Consider the following 17,066-nt stretch of genomic DNA (forward strand, 5'->3'; position numbering starts at 1 on the left):
TCTTTGCTGTTAAACAATGCCAGTTTCCTGACACTCCTGCTGATCTTCTGGCATAAGTAGTGTCTGAGTCCAAACCCGGGAACAAGCATATGGCTAATCCAGCAAAACCTGAATCATCTGGGTCAGAGTACCTGATCTGCTGCATGCTTGTTCAGGGGCTATGGCTGAAAGTATTAGAGGCAGAGGAGCAGCAGGACAGCCAGGTAACTGGTATTGCTTAAAAGGAAATAAATATGGCATCCTCCATATACCTCTCACCTCGGGTTCCCTTTAAGAGCTACAAATTCCCAAATGCAAATGATGAAGGAAAGATTTCAGGCAAGCAGCGGATGTCCAGCAATGTGCTTCATTTTGCTATATTGTCACACTATATTAATACTCTGAGAGGTGTTGATGCTTTTGTTATAGTTATTATGATTCTTATATATTATAATTATTATTTTTGCATACAATACACCTTCATGCTGACGGTCACAGTCATTTTAGGTTTAGAAAGCGTGTGGAGGAGTTAGAAGCTATTCTGTGTTTTTATTGCTGTCTGTGATCGTATCACAATGACCAGCACACTGTGAAATGTGATGAAACTTGTTGTTTTATTACACACAGAACATCATCCAGCTAGAGCGAGACAAACCAGCTAAAAACGCACAATACCAGTTGCCTGGCAGACCTGCTGATCTATTTGGCTGCAGTAGTTTCTGAATCACACCAGAAACAAGCATGCAGCTAATCTTGTCAGATCTGACAATAATGTCAGGAACACCTGATCTGCTGCATGCTTGTTCAGGGGCTATGGCTGAACGTATTAGAGGCAGAGGATCAGCAGGACAGCCAGGCAACTGGTATTACTTAAATGGAAGTAAATATGGCAGCCTCCATATACCTCTGGTTACTGTTGTCTTTAAGGACGGCCATGTCTTTGCCTGAGGTGAAAATTGGACTCTGTAATCTCCAGATCTGCGACAGGATTGCTGCTGCTGCTGCGTTTTTACCTGGTTGGTTGGTTTGTACGCAGCCACATGATGTTCTGTGTCGGGTCTATGTAGTCATTATGGACTGCAGCTGCCTATGCCGGCTTTTTTACATTTGTTGTCACCGCAACACAAGTGGTGTCCAAATAAGTGTGCGATTTCCACACATGCGCGATTTGTGGCTTTGCAACTGTGAGCCTATAGAGAGAGCGTCCGCAATGCCATCAACCTAGACTACTATTAACCCATTATGTCCCAGCAATCTGCCCAACATAACTAACTACCGTACCCCCCAAATGTTTGGAAACCACCCCCTCCTCATGTCCCTCCGCCACACCTAACGAGACTCTCCCTTCATAGCGTGCGGCGGGGCGGTATAACGGACGCTTTGTAACGCGGCTTACCGCACAGCAATGCACCACCAGTGCAGTGATCGCAGTGCGGCGGGTGCATTGCAGTATGATGCTTTGCGGTTTGATAACGCATTCCCCGCAGTGCATTTCACCAAAACACGCGTGTGCACAGTGACAGTGACGCATACTTTCCATTGACTGCATGCGAAGCAACCTACCAACAATGCTGAAAGACACCTCTACAAATTGTAAAGTAGTAATGGAGTTTATCCGCCAATGCTTTGTTCTGCGGTCTTTGTCTGGTCTTGGCTCTGCCCTCGTCTGGCACAGAACTTCTGGTTACTCAGAAATCTTTGCCAGAGTGTGTGAGCAGAGAGACTGCCCTTAGCAAACATTGCTATAAACCGTCAGAACATTGCGTCCCCTTCACTCCTTCACGGGCAAAGTGAGGAAATCGCACCAATAATCGGGAACGCCCGCGGATCTGTAAAATGATACATCTCTGCCCTGGCCTCGGGTGTCTTGGTCAGCACTCTGTGGTAGAGCCTCTCTTTATCAGCACAGAGCTCAGGGTTGCCAAATCATCCCTTTAAATACTGACACATTTAAGTTATGCAGATTTCAGGGCAACTTGCACATACTCAGTTCCTAAACTGCATCTAACTAGCCACAAAACCTGTATAAATCATATGTGTCAGTATTTAGGCTAGGTCCACGCTAGGCACGGTTGCAGGACGGATGCTGCAGTCCGGGATCAGGGGAAGTACCACCAGACTGCAAACTGATCCGTTTTCATACGAAGTGCATCCATTTTGCATCAGTTTCCGTTCAGTTTTTTACCCCAAAACACGGACAGAAAACGTCTCTGTCATTAGGAAGGTATTGGGAGGATTTTTTGGGCCAATAATAAAGTTCAGGCTGTCCGTTTTTTTCATCCGTTTTTGGTGCTATTTTGCCTGGGGAGCTGGAGTTGCGTTTTCTCATTGCTTTTCACTACCCCTGCGTGTATCCGTGGTCCTGATCCGTTGCGTGAAAATGCAGCAGATCCGGACCTTCCGTTCAGGTTTTGAGAACGGGTCCCCGCAAACGCAGACTGATCCGTTTTTTTCTTGGGTGAGGACGGCTGCTATTTTTAACATTAGTATCCGGGACTCCGTTTTTCATCAGGGCTGAAAATCGCAGCCACGGATACGTTTCCGGACCTAGCGTGGACTAGCCCTTCAAGGGATGAGATGGAAACTCTGACAGAGCTCTGTGATTAGATGATCAGGAGGCCAGCCACCAGCCACCTCTAACTCTGCCGTCTCTCCCTCACAGGGAAAGCCACACCCACTGCGCACTTAGCCTACAGCTGCTACACACAATACAATAAAAAGTTTGGATTTTACTGCAATCTGACTAAAACAAAAACATCTAAAGGTTTTTTTTTCCAATATAGCATGAAATCTACTCAAATTTTCATTTTTTTTAATCAATATAAGTCGCTCAGGAGTGGTGGATTTTTCTGATCAATTTTTAGAGGGTTGAATGGTGTTGGACAGATTGTCAATTTCTTGATAAATAAATCCAATCCTTTTTTTCATAATTGGGTAAAAATTTAACACAGGTGTGTGATGCATTGGCCAGATTTTTCAAATGTTACAATAAGTCGGAACAAAATGATTGTAAAGCTCAAATAAAAAAATAAATATAAAATATTGTATTGTCTGTTGCCACCTAAAAGGTGACCACACAGGATATCATTTCTTATATTTGCATCGTTTTTTGTGCGAGCGATTTATGTGTGTGTTTGATCTGCCCCTAATTATGAAAAAAAATTATGCAAAACTCCCCCCCCCCCCCCAAAAAAAAAAAAATTTGATTCTACCCTACACCATTCAATGGTATGGAAAAATTGGTCGGAATTTTCCCCAGCTTCCAATAGACTTACATTGGAAAAAAAAAACTTGAAATGTCATCATATTTCTCATAAAAAAATGTTATTGTATCTTGTGTGGCCACCTTAGAGGTAGGCATGCATGCTTCAGGCAAATTCATTGATTATCTTGTTTTTTTTAATAAAAAGATTGAGGCTAAGTTCACAGTGGGACGTTAAAGTCGCGCGTTAAAACAGCATTTAACGCAGAATAACTCACTGCAATGAAAAATCAATGCCCTGTTCACAGTGCACACGTTGCGTTGGTGTCTAACGCTGCACGTTAAATAAAAGTACTGCATGCAGTGCGTTATACACGTTATTAGCTGCGTTGGACTGTTTGCACATGCTCAGTAATGACTTGGAAGCATACTTTTCATTGCCTGTATTTTTTACTGTATCTGCTGTATGCGACGGTAACGCTGCGTTGCCACTTTTTGGGCGCGTTGCGTTGTAAGCTTGCGGTGCGACTTTAACGTGGCATCAAAACGCAACGTCCCACTGTGAATCTAGCCAAATTGTATAGAAAAATTAGAAAAAAAACTATCAAGAAAAAAACAATACATTTTTCCAAATTTTTTAATAAATAGGTGATTGAATAGGTTGGAAAATCAGATTGAAAAATATGAAAAAGTGTGATTTTGATACATTTGAAAATAAATGATCATATGTATATGGTATATTGATTGGATTTTTTTAAATTATTAAGCCTCATCTACACCATAAAATTTTTTGTCCTATTCCAATCATTGACTCGATTTGATTCAATCCTACATGTCCGATCAGGATTTGATTTGATACGATTCAATTTGCCATTGCAAAACAATGGCAAATTGAATCGAATCCTGATTGAATATGTCAGATTGAATCGAATCGAATCAATGAATCGTGTCGAATTGAATCGGACAAAAAATTGTATGGTGTGGATGGGGGTTTAGATCATGCTGAAAAATTGATTAAAAAAAAAGAAAACGTGAAGTGAAAATGGCCTCCTTAGGATGTTTCTGATAAACTGAAGTCTTAATTTTTCCACATTTTTAGTATCTTTTACTTTGCTATAAAAACTTTAATAAAATAAAGTGAGGAATTCGTCAATAGAGGAAATTGTGTGAGAAGGTGTAAGTTTGTGAACTGCAATAAACTCTGGATGTTGTCAGTGGATGGTCTTGTTGTCCAATCATTATCTACAGACGCCCGTGTAAGATCACCCCACACACAGCCAATCATGACTGACGATTTCACCTCCAGAATTGCGCAGACACACTGTGTACAACAGGTGCCAGCTATATATTAATATTATTGATTATATCTTTAATGATATATCAAGCATGCTTACTGGATACATATACCAGATGACTACCAACATCTCTTGTCCTAAAATAAATCGGCCTCTCGGGTTATTGTCCCCATAGACGATCCTTGTTCATCATTCGCCTTTCACGGTTATTGGCTATATATCTTCCTGAACGTCTGACTGTCGGATGACATGACAAGATTGTTTGTCAAACAACGTTTATTGCAAGTGTGTATGGCCCTTTATCACATAGGGGGCGGTCTCCTGCAGTTGAGTGGCGGTGTTTATTGTTCCTCAATGATACATAGCTGTCCGCGGCCTGCGCTTGTCCCCTGCTGGCTCCCAGGATTCCTCATCTGGATACACACACACCCCACGCGGCTTCCTGGTAAGGGGGTGTGTGTGATGTCACACGTGCACGCCCTTAGTATACACTTTGTCACGGGCCGACACTACATTACACAGCGGCGAGACAGCGCACAGGGCCGATTCCGGATTGATTTCCGCATGAAATTGATTGGGAATCGGCCTGTGGTGCATGGGCAGCTAACAGATCTCTCTCTCATCAGTTTCGAATCTGCCCATCATCGCTAGATCTATGGGCACCTTAAAGGGACTCCAAGCACCTCTCATGGGCATGCCTTTAAAGAGACTCCGACCAGTACTGCAAAGTACTATAAGATGCATACCTTTCTGCAGCTTGTGCTCTCCTCTTTCATTTGATACCTGAATCGCCGTTCTACACCAAATAGTTTTTGTTTGATTTCAATTTAAAAATTGCGGCTGCCATCTTGGCTATGTTATAACTTCCGGGTCACCCCTGTCTTCTCTGTTAGAGAAGTGCATCACTGAATGAAGCAGGAAGAGGAAGTGACACGCATGGCCATTGCAAGAGGCTCCTCCAGAGGGGTCATAGCAGGACTTTGTTGGAAGTCGTCTGGCTTAAACTTTAAGGCACGCCCATGAGAGGTGCTCGGAGTCCCTTTAAGGCTCACTCTCTAGGAAAGCGCTGGGAGAGTACAAGCCTATGGACGTGATTCCACAAGCATGGTGTCACAATCACACAGCCTGCAGCATTTTCAGAACAATTTTAATGCAAAGACATAGCGCTCAACTGTCCCTCTTTGGGAGCCCTGTCCCTCTGTCTTTCCTGCTCATTTGTCCCTCTTTCAGGACTTTGTCCCTCTTTCTATGTAAATATATATATTTATCTACTAAAAAATGGGTTTGACTCTTAAAGCGGACCCAAACCAAACATTTTTTTAATTAAAAATATTTAGTTGCACCACTCTGACACATACAAAGACAAATAAACACTCCTTCAAACCTATGATCATTTCAGTGCATGCTTTTCACCCTTCTCTTTGTATAGCTAGGGTTATACTGGGGGCAGCCATTAGCAATTCCTCCATTGCCAGGCCCCATCTACTCCACCAGTTTGCCGGAAAAATCCCGGCAATTTGAAAGGAAGGGAGGGGTTCCTCCAATAAATGTAAAATATTTTATATTTGTCATCATGCAGCTGAAAAAAGGCTGCTATTTATTATTATAATTTAGAAAAAGATTTTATTTCTGAAATCTTGTATTTTTAATTTGGGTCCACTTTAACTTTATTCCCATCCTTTAAATTGATATATTACTAATTATAAAATGTTACTATGAAGGAAAATGAACCAGGATAGAAAGGACCAGTGTGGTCTGAATTATAAAACAACTAACAACATATTTTTTTTAGGAAATCTTTATGGTATGTGTGACTAGGGGTGTGACAGGGCGTGATTAGGGGCGTGGCTTAAGTGTTCCTCTTTCTCATCTCAAAAAGTTGGGAGGTATGGCAAAGAATACAGGCCCAAAATCCCAACCCCTGAATCCAACTGAAATCGCTCAGTGTGTAACGGTAAAATCATACCGCCCAACTTTTTGAGATGAGAGAGACACTTAAGCCACACCCCTGAACCAGCCCCTGATCACGCCCCCATCACACCCTTAGTCACTCATGCATACCATAAAAAAAAAGATGTTTTATAATTCAGACCACACTGGTCCTTTCTATCCTGGTTCATTATCCCTTATATTAACATAGTACTAAGACCTCACTGGTCGATCCTATTCCGGAAGTCTGCTAACGTCACCGGAAGTTACATGGCGCTCAGAGCGGTGACCGTTGGAGTGAGCTGGGGGCAATTCCGAGGAGGTAATTATGTTTTTACAAAAATTATATATATACTTTGTGCATGCCCGCCCGCTCTTGTTTATTCCCTGATGACGACAAGTGCCGAAACTAGTCGGGACAAGAGCGGGCAGCAAGGAAACAGGATCGAGCAGTGAGGTCTTGGTACCACATTTAGTGGGAAGTCCAACAAGCCTGGGGAGGGTCCTAAGTGGATTAGGACCCTCTAGAAGTAAGTGCCCACCTCGTATTGCCTGTACTGCCTTTTATCCAGAAATAAACAAATCAACTTAATCCACTGAAAGCATCCCTCTCTACTTTGTTTGCACCTTGAGTGCACACAGGTGGTGAAGTGGAGAGATATACAGTAAAGAAGAGTATACCTGCACTGTGAATTACTATCATCACATGTTCCGAACTGCCACCCCTCTCCTGATAGAATCCATTGTACAGCTGTGTAGTCCATACTATGCACAATAACATATCCAGCACCCCCCTCTACTGGTATCACTGTGTAATTACTCCAAGAAAAATACACACCCCAATCTGTACCCAAACAAAACTCAATGGGCCATAAGAAAGCAAAAGTAAACTTTATTACTACATTGTCAATAAAACCTTTAAAGAGACTCTGTAACAAAAATGTCATCCTGTTTTCTACCATCCTACACGTTCCTAAACATATTGTAATGTGCTCTGGCTTACTGCAGCACTTACTACTATCACAGTCTCTGTAATAAATCAGCTTACCGTATCTCTCTTCTGTTGGATTTGTCGCCCTGTGTCTGGAAGGCTGCCAACTCTTCAGTGTTGTTGATCTGTTATGCACGCCCCCCACCAGGCCCCCTCTATGCACGCTCCCGTGTGTGTTATTTACATTAGGCAGCCTCTCTGCTCTCTTATCTTTTACAAGCTGGATAAATCCTCCTCTGTTAGGCTGTGAAAGGAGCTGGGCTGTCACATACTGAGGAATTACAGACATCACAGAGCTGTCTGCAGGAAGAAAAGAGCAGCCTGTCACTCTTCAGTGGATGAGAGCTGCAGGGGGAGGAAGGTAAACACACAAATGATCTCTTGAGATTCAAAAGGAGGAAGGCTGTATACAGCCTGCTTGTGTATGGATGTATTTTCTATGTGTGGACATACTGTACATCAACCTACTTCCTGTTTTGGTGGCCATTTTGTTTGTTTACAAATAAACTTTTAAAAACTGTTTTTGACCACTTTTAATGCAGCGGGGAGCGGCGAAATTGTGGCAGAGGGTAATAGGAGATGTCCCCTAACGCACTGGTATGTTTACTTTTGTGTGATTTTAACAATACAGATTCTCTTCAAAATATATAGGTGGCCTGGTCAGTAGACACTGAGTGATGGATGGGGCGGGACTGGCTTCCGATATGAGCGGCTTCTGTCGCAGTCATGCATACAAGCGTGAAGGAGTGATGTGAGGCAGCGGATGAACGAATGGCGAAAAACATCCTGCAGACCGGTATTGGGCCATAGACCAGGGGTTGGGGACCCCTGCTTTAATGAGAAACTGTATCCAAGAATTGAACTTTATCCCAATCAGTAGCGGATACCCCCTTTTACATGAGAAATATTTTCCTTTTCACAAACAGACCATCAGGGGGCGCTGTATGGCTGATATTGTGGTGAAACCCCTCCCACAGGAAACTCTGAGGACCATGGTCCTGGCAGTTTCCTGTCTGTGAACCTTGTTGCATTGTGGGAAATAGCTGTTTACAGCTGTTTCCAACTGCCAAAATAGCAAGCAGCAGCTACATCACCTGCCAGCTGTAAAAATGTCCCCATGTAATAAATGTCAGAATGTAAATCAGGGAGAGGAAAGATTTTACAATGAGCAAACACTGACTAAATCATTTATACATTATATTATTTTCGCTTGAGTTCCTCTTTAAGACAGCAATAAGAGTGTTATTGGCAGTTGTATTGCTTTCTTTTCATTATGAATTTGTAATTTTAAAAAGTAGAATGGAGACCAGACGTGACCACAAAAGTCCAGATGGACATTTTCAGAAAGACATCTGCTATTACTGGTAGCGATATTGTACAATCCTCACTTGGGTCACATCAGAATATTGTGAGGATTGCAGACAGGTCATGTGATCACAGTTACGGTGTCCATACATGGTACAATGAAAACGGTCGATGTTCCCGTTCATTCGACCAAAATGTTTGAATTGAAAAGCATGCTTTTTTTCGATCAAGAAAAATGAACGATTATCCCATTTTCAATATTTTTCAGTAAAAATCTGATCAAACATGTTAGAATAATCTGTATACAGTATTTGATGTAACGGAATAATCGAACTAAATTATCTAATTGAAAAAAATGAAAAAATTGTACCATGTATGGGCACCATAAGATGCACACACTTGCAGTGAAATCTGACTTTGAATACATTCAGGAAAAGTTGGACTTACTAAACAACATGCAGAGAAGTGTGTTCAGCATTTTGACGCAGCAGCAATAGATTGCGTTAAACAAGGTAAAATGAAAGTCCATAGACAACGCTGCGTTTTGGTGCTTTGCGGTTTGACGCACCCAGAAGCAATTAATTGTCTGGCCCTGGTGAATTATAACTACCGCCGCTAATCAGCGCCACACGTCACATAACACGTGCACGAAATCGGGTTCATGCACGCGTTGCCTAATGTGAAAGAGCTTTTACCTGGCAGTCGGGTTGGGCAGTTACGCGGCTGGTGAGTCAGTTACCCGCTGCTCAGTTAACCCACAGTTCTGAGCATCGCCTGCATACTGGGGCTCTTGTCAGTCCAGAATCTACAGCAGGCCTTTCTCAACCTTTCTACCCTGGAGGAACCCTGTAAATAACGTTTGGATCCCAAGGAACCCCTGCAAACAATATTTTGATCTCGAGGAACCTTGCATTTATTTTGCAGGAGGCGTGGTCTTTAAAAGTAGGTGTGGCTGTTTATTTCACTACCCCCTATTACACTGCCACTCAGTATACTGTCATCTTATCCTAGTGCTTTTTATTAATGTGTTTATTATTCTGAATGCTTCTTTTTTCAGTATTCCCTATTATATTGTGCTCTATTATACTTCCCCACGATGGGGGAAAATGCCTAGGATCCTCTGCAGAGTACTGAAGGAACCCTGGCTGGGAAAGCCTGAACTACAGGTTAGTCAGTTGTTGCCCATCACTTAGGGACTTCCCTATTTGTCAGTGCTTTTGTTTGCATTTACAGAATCAGCCACTAGAGGGAGGTGGTGGATCAGCTCCGAGAATGCTGCAAAATTTCTGTTAGGGCCACTGCACACCAAAAAGCGTTAGTGTAATCGCAAACGTTCAGCCCAGCTGTGCATTCAGTGGGCTGCAGCGTGACCGCCGTGGGACAGAGGAGGACAAGGGAAGCCCCGATAGGATCCAGAGGTTTCCCGAGGTGAGTACCCCCCAGGGGAGTTTTTTTTTATTACAGAGTCTCTTTAATCCGTGCCCCTGCCACTGCCTTAATCACGCCCCCAACACACCCCTAGTCATGCATACCATAAAAATGTCATAAGAAAAATATGTTGTTTTAGAATTCAAACCACACTGGTCATACATGGTACAATTTTGTCATCCAATCTTACGATTTCTATGTAATATAAGGGAACTGCCTGAATTATCATTTCAGTATATTCACTTAATTTACCCTTATACTACATAGAAATGGTAAGATTGGATGAAAAAAATTGTACCATGTATGGCCACCATTAGAGTCAATTGAACACATATTTTAGTAGAAAACTGCATACATTTACATAGATCTGTTCATTAGTCCTGAAAGAGGGACTGTCCCTCCAAAAGAGGGACAGTTGGAAGCTATGCTCATGGCTCCTCCCCATTCCAGGCATCACATCCTCCACACGAGATCTGTGACCAGTGGCATAACTGAGGCTCTTGGGCCCCTGTGCGAGTGCTACATGGGGCCCCAACCACTGTATTGATATGAAGCCCCAAAACCTACCAAGGGCAGCTACAGTGTCAGAGAGGTGTATTTACAGTAAGGACAGGGGTGCCTTTAGTCATTTCGTCACTCCAGGCGCGAAAACCTGTGGTAACTCCCCTCCCCCCCTGTGGTGCTCCCCCCCATGAAAATAATAGTAATGCGGCAATGTTTCACCAGAAAATAATCGTAATGCGGGCAATGTTTCACCAGAAAATAATCGTAATGCAGCAATGTTTCACCAGAAAATAATCGTAATGCAGCAATGTTTCACCAGAAAATAATCGTAATGCAGCAATGTTTCACCAGAAAATAATCGTAATGTGGGCAATGTTTCATTATAAAATAATCATAATGCAGCAATGTTTCACTATAAAATAATAGTAATGCAGCAATGTTTCACCAGAAAATAATCGTAATGCAGCAATGTTTCACTATAAAATAATAGTAATGTGGGCAGCGTTTTACCAGAAAATAATGTGCACCTGTGAAGAAAAAATAGCATTTACTTACTTGCAGAAGACTCCTCTCCCGATGCGCAGCTCTCTCAACGATCTGCCTGCAGCCAGTCACTGCAAATGTCCCGCGCTGACACAGGCAGAGCAGGGCTACAGGAAGATGGTGCCTGAATCCCTGTACTGGAGACACAAATAGTCCCAACTATCCATTCACTATTCAGTAGAGGACAGAGATTTGACTCTTTCGTGAACCTGTTACTCAATGTTTTCTCTTCTCACACAAGGGCCACCTTTATGTCAAATTCAGGTTTTTGTGGTATAGTGCTTTGTTCAGTCGGTGTTGCCATTTTTTAGGCCTGAAAGGAGACTGGTTAGTATGTGTAGATAACGTGTCACAGCCACAGCTGAGAGAGGAAGAGTTTAGTATGTGTAGATTGCGTGTCACAGCTGTGTGATTGCTGGGGAGGGGGGAGGGAATGCGTTGCAGGGAGATGATAGTAATTATGTTGATCGGGTAGACAGGCTGTAAGCAGAGAGCCGGAAGTGACGCGTCGTTCTGCACGACATTCCGGGCACCATTGTCTCTCTCCATCGCCTCACGCAGAGCGCTCAGCGCGGGTGAATCATACTCACCGCACCAGGGACAACAATCACTACAAACACTCTTCACACCAAACTGAACATAAAACCATTAACAGTTTATAGAGTCAGAGGCTGTCAATGTAATCTTCAATCTTTCTCAAGTTTTACTTATTAATATAAATGTAATTATACTGCACTCACAGCCCCAGGGCCACCATCACAAGTTTCTGAGCCCCATCCTGGGCTGACCTACTGGACAGCGGCGGCACGGCAGGCATAGGCTGGGCGGGAAAGAGTGGGCGGAGCATCATGCGGAGACACGTGCACTGCCTTGTATGCTGGAATGCAGAGTGTATCAGCATGATGCTCCGCCCCCTCCCTATGCCTGCGGTGCCACTGCTTTCCATGTCTGGGGAGAGAGGATGGATGGCGGTGTAAGAGTGCACCACATCCTGCTGTACGTGTCTCCAGTGGCCCTGGCCACTCCCCCAGCACAAGGAGCATTACCGTGGTTGGTTCTGCATGGTCTGGACACAGACTGCAGCTGGAGCCCATGTGCATGGGTGCCACTGTTTGCCGGGCCCCAGACTTGCTGGGGCCCCATACGCCACTCCACTTGTGATGCCTAGAAGGCGGCCCTAGCCTAACTATGTACAGGGGTGAAAAGTAAAAAATTGCATTCTCTTTCTTTTATTGCCTTGTGCAGCCAAATGTATTACTGGGTGAGGAAAGGGGAAAGTCATCCTTGTCAGTCTCCTTTGTGCCACAGTATGGAACACATCCAGCCTATGAGATGAGTTTATGGTTTCATTTATGGTCAGGTGTGGTGAGCGATTTTCCTGTGTGTGGAAGGAACGTGTCTTATGTTGCCATACAAGTAAGTGTTCCAATGTATTCTCCTACGTGCTGCTGTAGGTACATCTATAAGTTAGGGTTACAGTCAGGATAAGTTAGGGGAAGGGGACAGTTTCAGTACTAATTTAACTTAAAGAGGAACTCCAGTGAAAATAATGTAATAAAAAAGTGCTTTATTTTTACAATCATGATGTATATTTTTTAGGTTGCCTTAAGCGTCCCTTTAAAGAGGAACTTAAATGCAAAATTATAAGACAAAGGGACACCGAGAGCCCGATATAGTGTAGTATGTACTGGATAATGTGGAATGTTAGTAAATTGAGGTAAATATACTCACAAGCATGGGTTACCACTAAGGCAACCACTGTATAGGCAGGTGAGGAGATTAGTCCTGTCCCCACTCAGGATTAAAAAGTCGCTCTCTGTAGTACAGGAAAAGTAGGGCTTAGCACCCCTCCACCAAGGGTGGACTTGATATGTAGATAACGGAACAGAAGCGCCAGCAGGATAAAAACATATATTAAAAGTTCTAAAAATGCTACGGAGGTAGCGGTGGACTCACCTCCCGAAAGCAGACACTTAACAACTGTCTGACAAGCATCAAAAACATTTATTTATAAATACCCCAAAGGTGCAACGCGTTTCTCAGGCAAAGCCCGCTTCCTCAGGCAATAGAAGGGGATCACAAACAGTAGCTCGTGTTGGACGGGTTTAGCGCCTCTGGGCGCAGGATATTTAATGCGGAATGTTACCGAAGAATAGCGCATATGATACAGGGAAAATACAGCAAGACATTGCAAAATAAGAGGTTAAAAAGAATATAAGATAGATTGAGAAATGATTGACCTGCTGCATACACAGTCTAGTCTGTGATTTATCTGAAGCCTTCTAGCTGATGTGGTTGCCCAGCTTCTGCTCTGACCGTCAGGACACAGAATATAGAGGAGGAGGACATTTACCCAGAAGGGGAGAAGTAATTGGCAGAGCCAGCTAATAGTAACTGATAGGACATTAGTCCCCCCAGCAGCTGCCCGCGTCAGTTATTGCCTCTGCAGGCTGTTGCTGTAAGTCTATGAATGTCCAGCCATTTACTGGCCGAGGAGACACTTGCTGACCTCTCCTGGTCTTTCTCATTCTCGAGAGATTCTCTGAGGTTCCTGCTAGCCACCAAGAACAGCCCCTTAAAGAGTAACTGTCGGGCAGGGGCGTAGCTAGAAATGACTGGGCCCCATAACAAAAAAAAATTATGGGCCCCCCCACGATCTTCCAACCCCACGGACCTCGGACCTCCCACCCAAACATTTTGTGGAGAAATCTGATTTCCCCACAAAATGCAGCCAGATTGTCGGCAGATTTCCCCACAAAATGCAACCAGATTGTCGGCAGATTTCCCCACAAAATGCAACCAGATTGTCGGCAGATTTCTATACAACATGCACCCAGATTGTCGGCAGATTTCCCTACAACATGCACCCAGATTGTCGGCAGATTTCCCCACAAAATGCAACTAGATTGTCGGCAGATTTACCCACAAAATGCACCCAGATTGTCGGCAGATTTACCCACAAAATGCACCCAGATTGTCGGCAGATTTACCCACAAAATGCACCCAGATTGTCGGCAGATTTCCCCACAAAATGCAACCAGATTGTCGGCAGATTTCCCCACAACATGCACCCAGATTGTCGGCAGATTTCCCCACAAAATGCAACCAGATTGTCGGCAGATTTCCCTACAACATGCACCCAGATTGTCGGCAGATTTCCCTACAACATGCACCCAGATTGTCGGCAGATTTCCCCACAAAATGCAACTAGATTGTCGGCAGATTTACCCACAAAATGCAACCTGATTGTCGGCAGATTTACCCATAAAATGCACCCAGATTGTCGGCAGATTTCCCCACAAAATGCAACCAGATTGTCGGCAGATTTCCCTACAACATGCACCCAGATTGTTGGCAGATTTCCCCACAAAATGCAACCAGATTGTCGGCAGATTTCCCTACAACATGCACCCAGATTGTCGGCAGATTTCCCCACAAAATGCAACCAGATTGTCGGCAGATTTCCCCACAAAATGCAACCAGATTGTCGGCAGATTTACCCACAAAATGCACCCAGATTGTCGGCAGATTTCCCTACAACATGCACCCAGATTGTCGGCAGATTTCCCCACAAAATGCAACCAGATTGTCGGCAGATTCCCCCACAAAATGCAACCAGATTGTTGGCAGATTTCTCCACAAAATGCACCAAGATTGTCGGCAGATTTCCCTACAATAAGCAACCAGATTGTCAGCAGATTTCCCCACACAATGCAACCAGATTGTCGGCAGATTTCCCCACAAAATGCACCCAGATTGTCGGCAGATTTCCACACAATATGCAACCAGATTGCCAGCAGATTTCCCCACAAATTGCAACCAGATTGTCGGCAGATTTCCCCACAAATTGCAACCAGATTGTGGGCAGATTTCCCAATAAAATGCAACCAGATTGGTGGCAGATTTCCCCACAAATTGCAACCAGATTGTCAACAGATTTCCCAACAAAATGCAACCAGATTGGCGGCAGATTTCCCCACAAATTGCAACCAGATTGTCGCCAGATTTCCCCACAAAATGCAGTATATGTAGCCAGGTCTATAGTGGGCTAACATTAATTACCTGAAGGGCGGGCGGTTGGGCAGGCTGGCACGCTATTTGCGGTGCAGGCACTGCACTGGGTAGGCAGTTAGGTAGCCGGGTGGGCAGTTAGGTAGGCAGGTGGGAGGGTAGGCAGATAGGTAGACGGGCGGGAGGGTAGGCAGATAGGTAGACGGGTGGGAGGGTAGGCAAATAGGTAGCCAGGTGGGCAGTTAGGTAGCCGGGTGGGCAGTTAGGTAGCCGGGTGGGAGGGTAGTCAGTTAGGTAGCCGGGTGGGAGGGTGGGCAGTTTGGTAGCCGGGTGGGAAGGTGGGCAGTTTGGTAGCTGGGTAGGCAGTTAGGTAGCCGGGTTGGCGGGTAGGTAGCCGGGTGGGAGGGTGATCAGACGGGTAGTTTAGTGGGGTAGGGGCCCGACTCCTATCCTCCCTGCCTCACCTCGGGGGCCCCCCTCCTCCTATTATGAGCGGTGCGGGGGAGCGGCATATACAGCAGGCTCCTGCGGGGTAATCAGACGCTAGAGGTCCAGCCTCCCGGGCTACGGTGTCTCCTCTTTATGCTGCTCGCAATAAACCAGGAAGCAGTGCGAGCAGCATACAGAGGAGACACAGTAGCCCGGGAGGCAGCTGGACATCTAGCGTCTGATTACCCTGCCGGAGCCTGCTGTATATGCCGCTCTCCCGCACCGCTCATAATAGGAGGAGGGGGGCCCCCGAGGTGAGGGAGGGGGGGGGGCCCCCGAGGTGAGGGCGGCAGGCCCCCTATGACGTAGGGCTGCCGTGGGCCCTATAGCAACGCTATGGTTGTTATAGCGATTGCTACGCCGCTGCTGTCGGGCATAAAATAAAAAATCAATTCTTTATCTGGTAAACAAGTAATAAGGATGCTAACCAGGTTCTTGTTGATAAATGATCATTCCCCAGCTTACCTGACTCTTATTTGGTACACAAAAAGGAAGTTGCAGGGCATGCTGGGTTGTCCTTTTTTGCTTCTCTACTTCCCCTCAGATTTAATGCAGCCTGATTGGCTGAAGCCTCTGCTTTCCCCTCCCACACCTCTGTTCCTCTCTGATTGGCCAATATTTCTCATGCTGGGACAATGCACTTTGTACACTGGAGGGTGGGCAATGCCTACACAATCAGGCAGAGGAGAGTAAGGGAGGAAATGACATCAGAATTGGCTTCAAAATAGCCACACTTGAAATGGGAAATGCTAAGAAAGATTTTCTCTTTTTATACTGTAGAAAAATCACTAAAATCAAAATGTGGAAAGTGTAATACATGTGTTATGTAAGTAGAGCAAGTATTTATGTACTTATATATGTGTGTTGTTTTTTTCTGAGATAGCATGGCTGACAGCTCCTCTATAAAGGGGCACTATCACGGAAATTGTAACATTTTAAATACATGTAAACACATACAAATCAGAAATATGTTTCATCCAGAGTAAAATTATCTAAAAATTACTTTTCTCCTATGTTGCTGTCACTTGCAGTAGGTAATAGAAATCTGACAGAACTGACAGGTTTTGGAGAAGCCCATCTCCTCATGGGGGATTCTCAGAGTTTTGTTTATTTTCAAAAGCACTTAGTGAATAGCAGTTGCTCCGTCCAACTGCCACAAAAGTGTGTGGTGAGCAGGGAACGGGCCAGCATCATTGTATAAATGCTTTTCAGGGAATGTCTTTATAAAGAATAAAGGCCATGCTGAAAATCCCCCATGAAGAGATGGACTAGTCCAAAACCTGAAGATTCTGTCAGATTTCTACTACTTACTGTGAGTGACAGCAACATAGGAGAAAAGTAATTTATGGCTCATTTTACTCTGGAAAAAACGTACTTCTTATTTGTATGT

This window comes from Hyperolius riggenbachi, chromosome 5 (genome assembly GCF_040937935.1).
Source record: "Hyperolius riggenbachi isolate aHypRig1 chromosome 5, aHypRig1.pri, whole genome shotgun sequence".
Lineage (NCBI taxonomy): Eukaryota > Metazoa > Chordata > Amphibia > Anura > Hyperoliidae > Hyperolius > Hyperolius riggenbachi.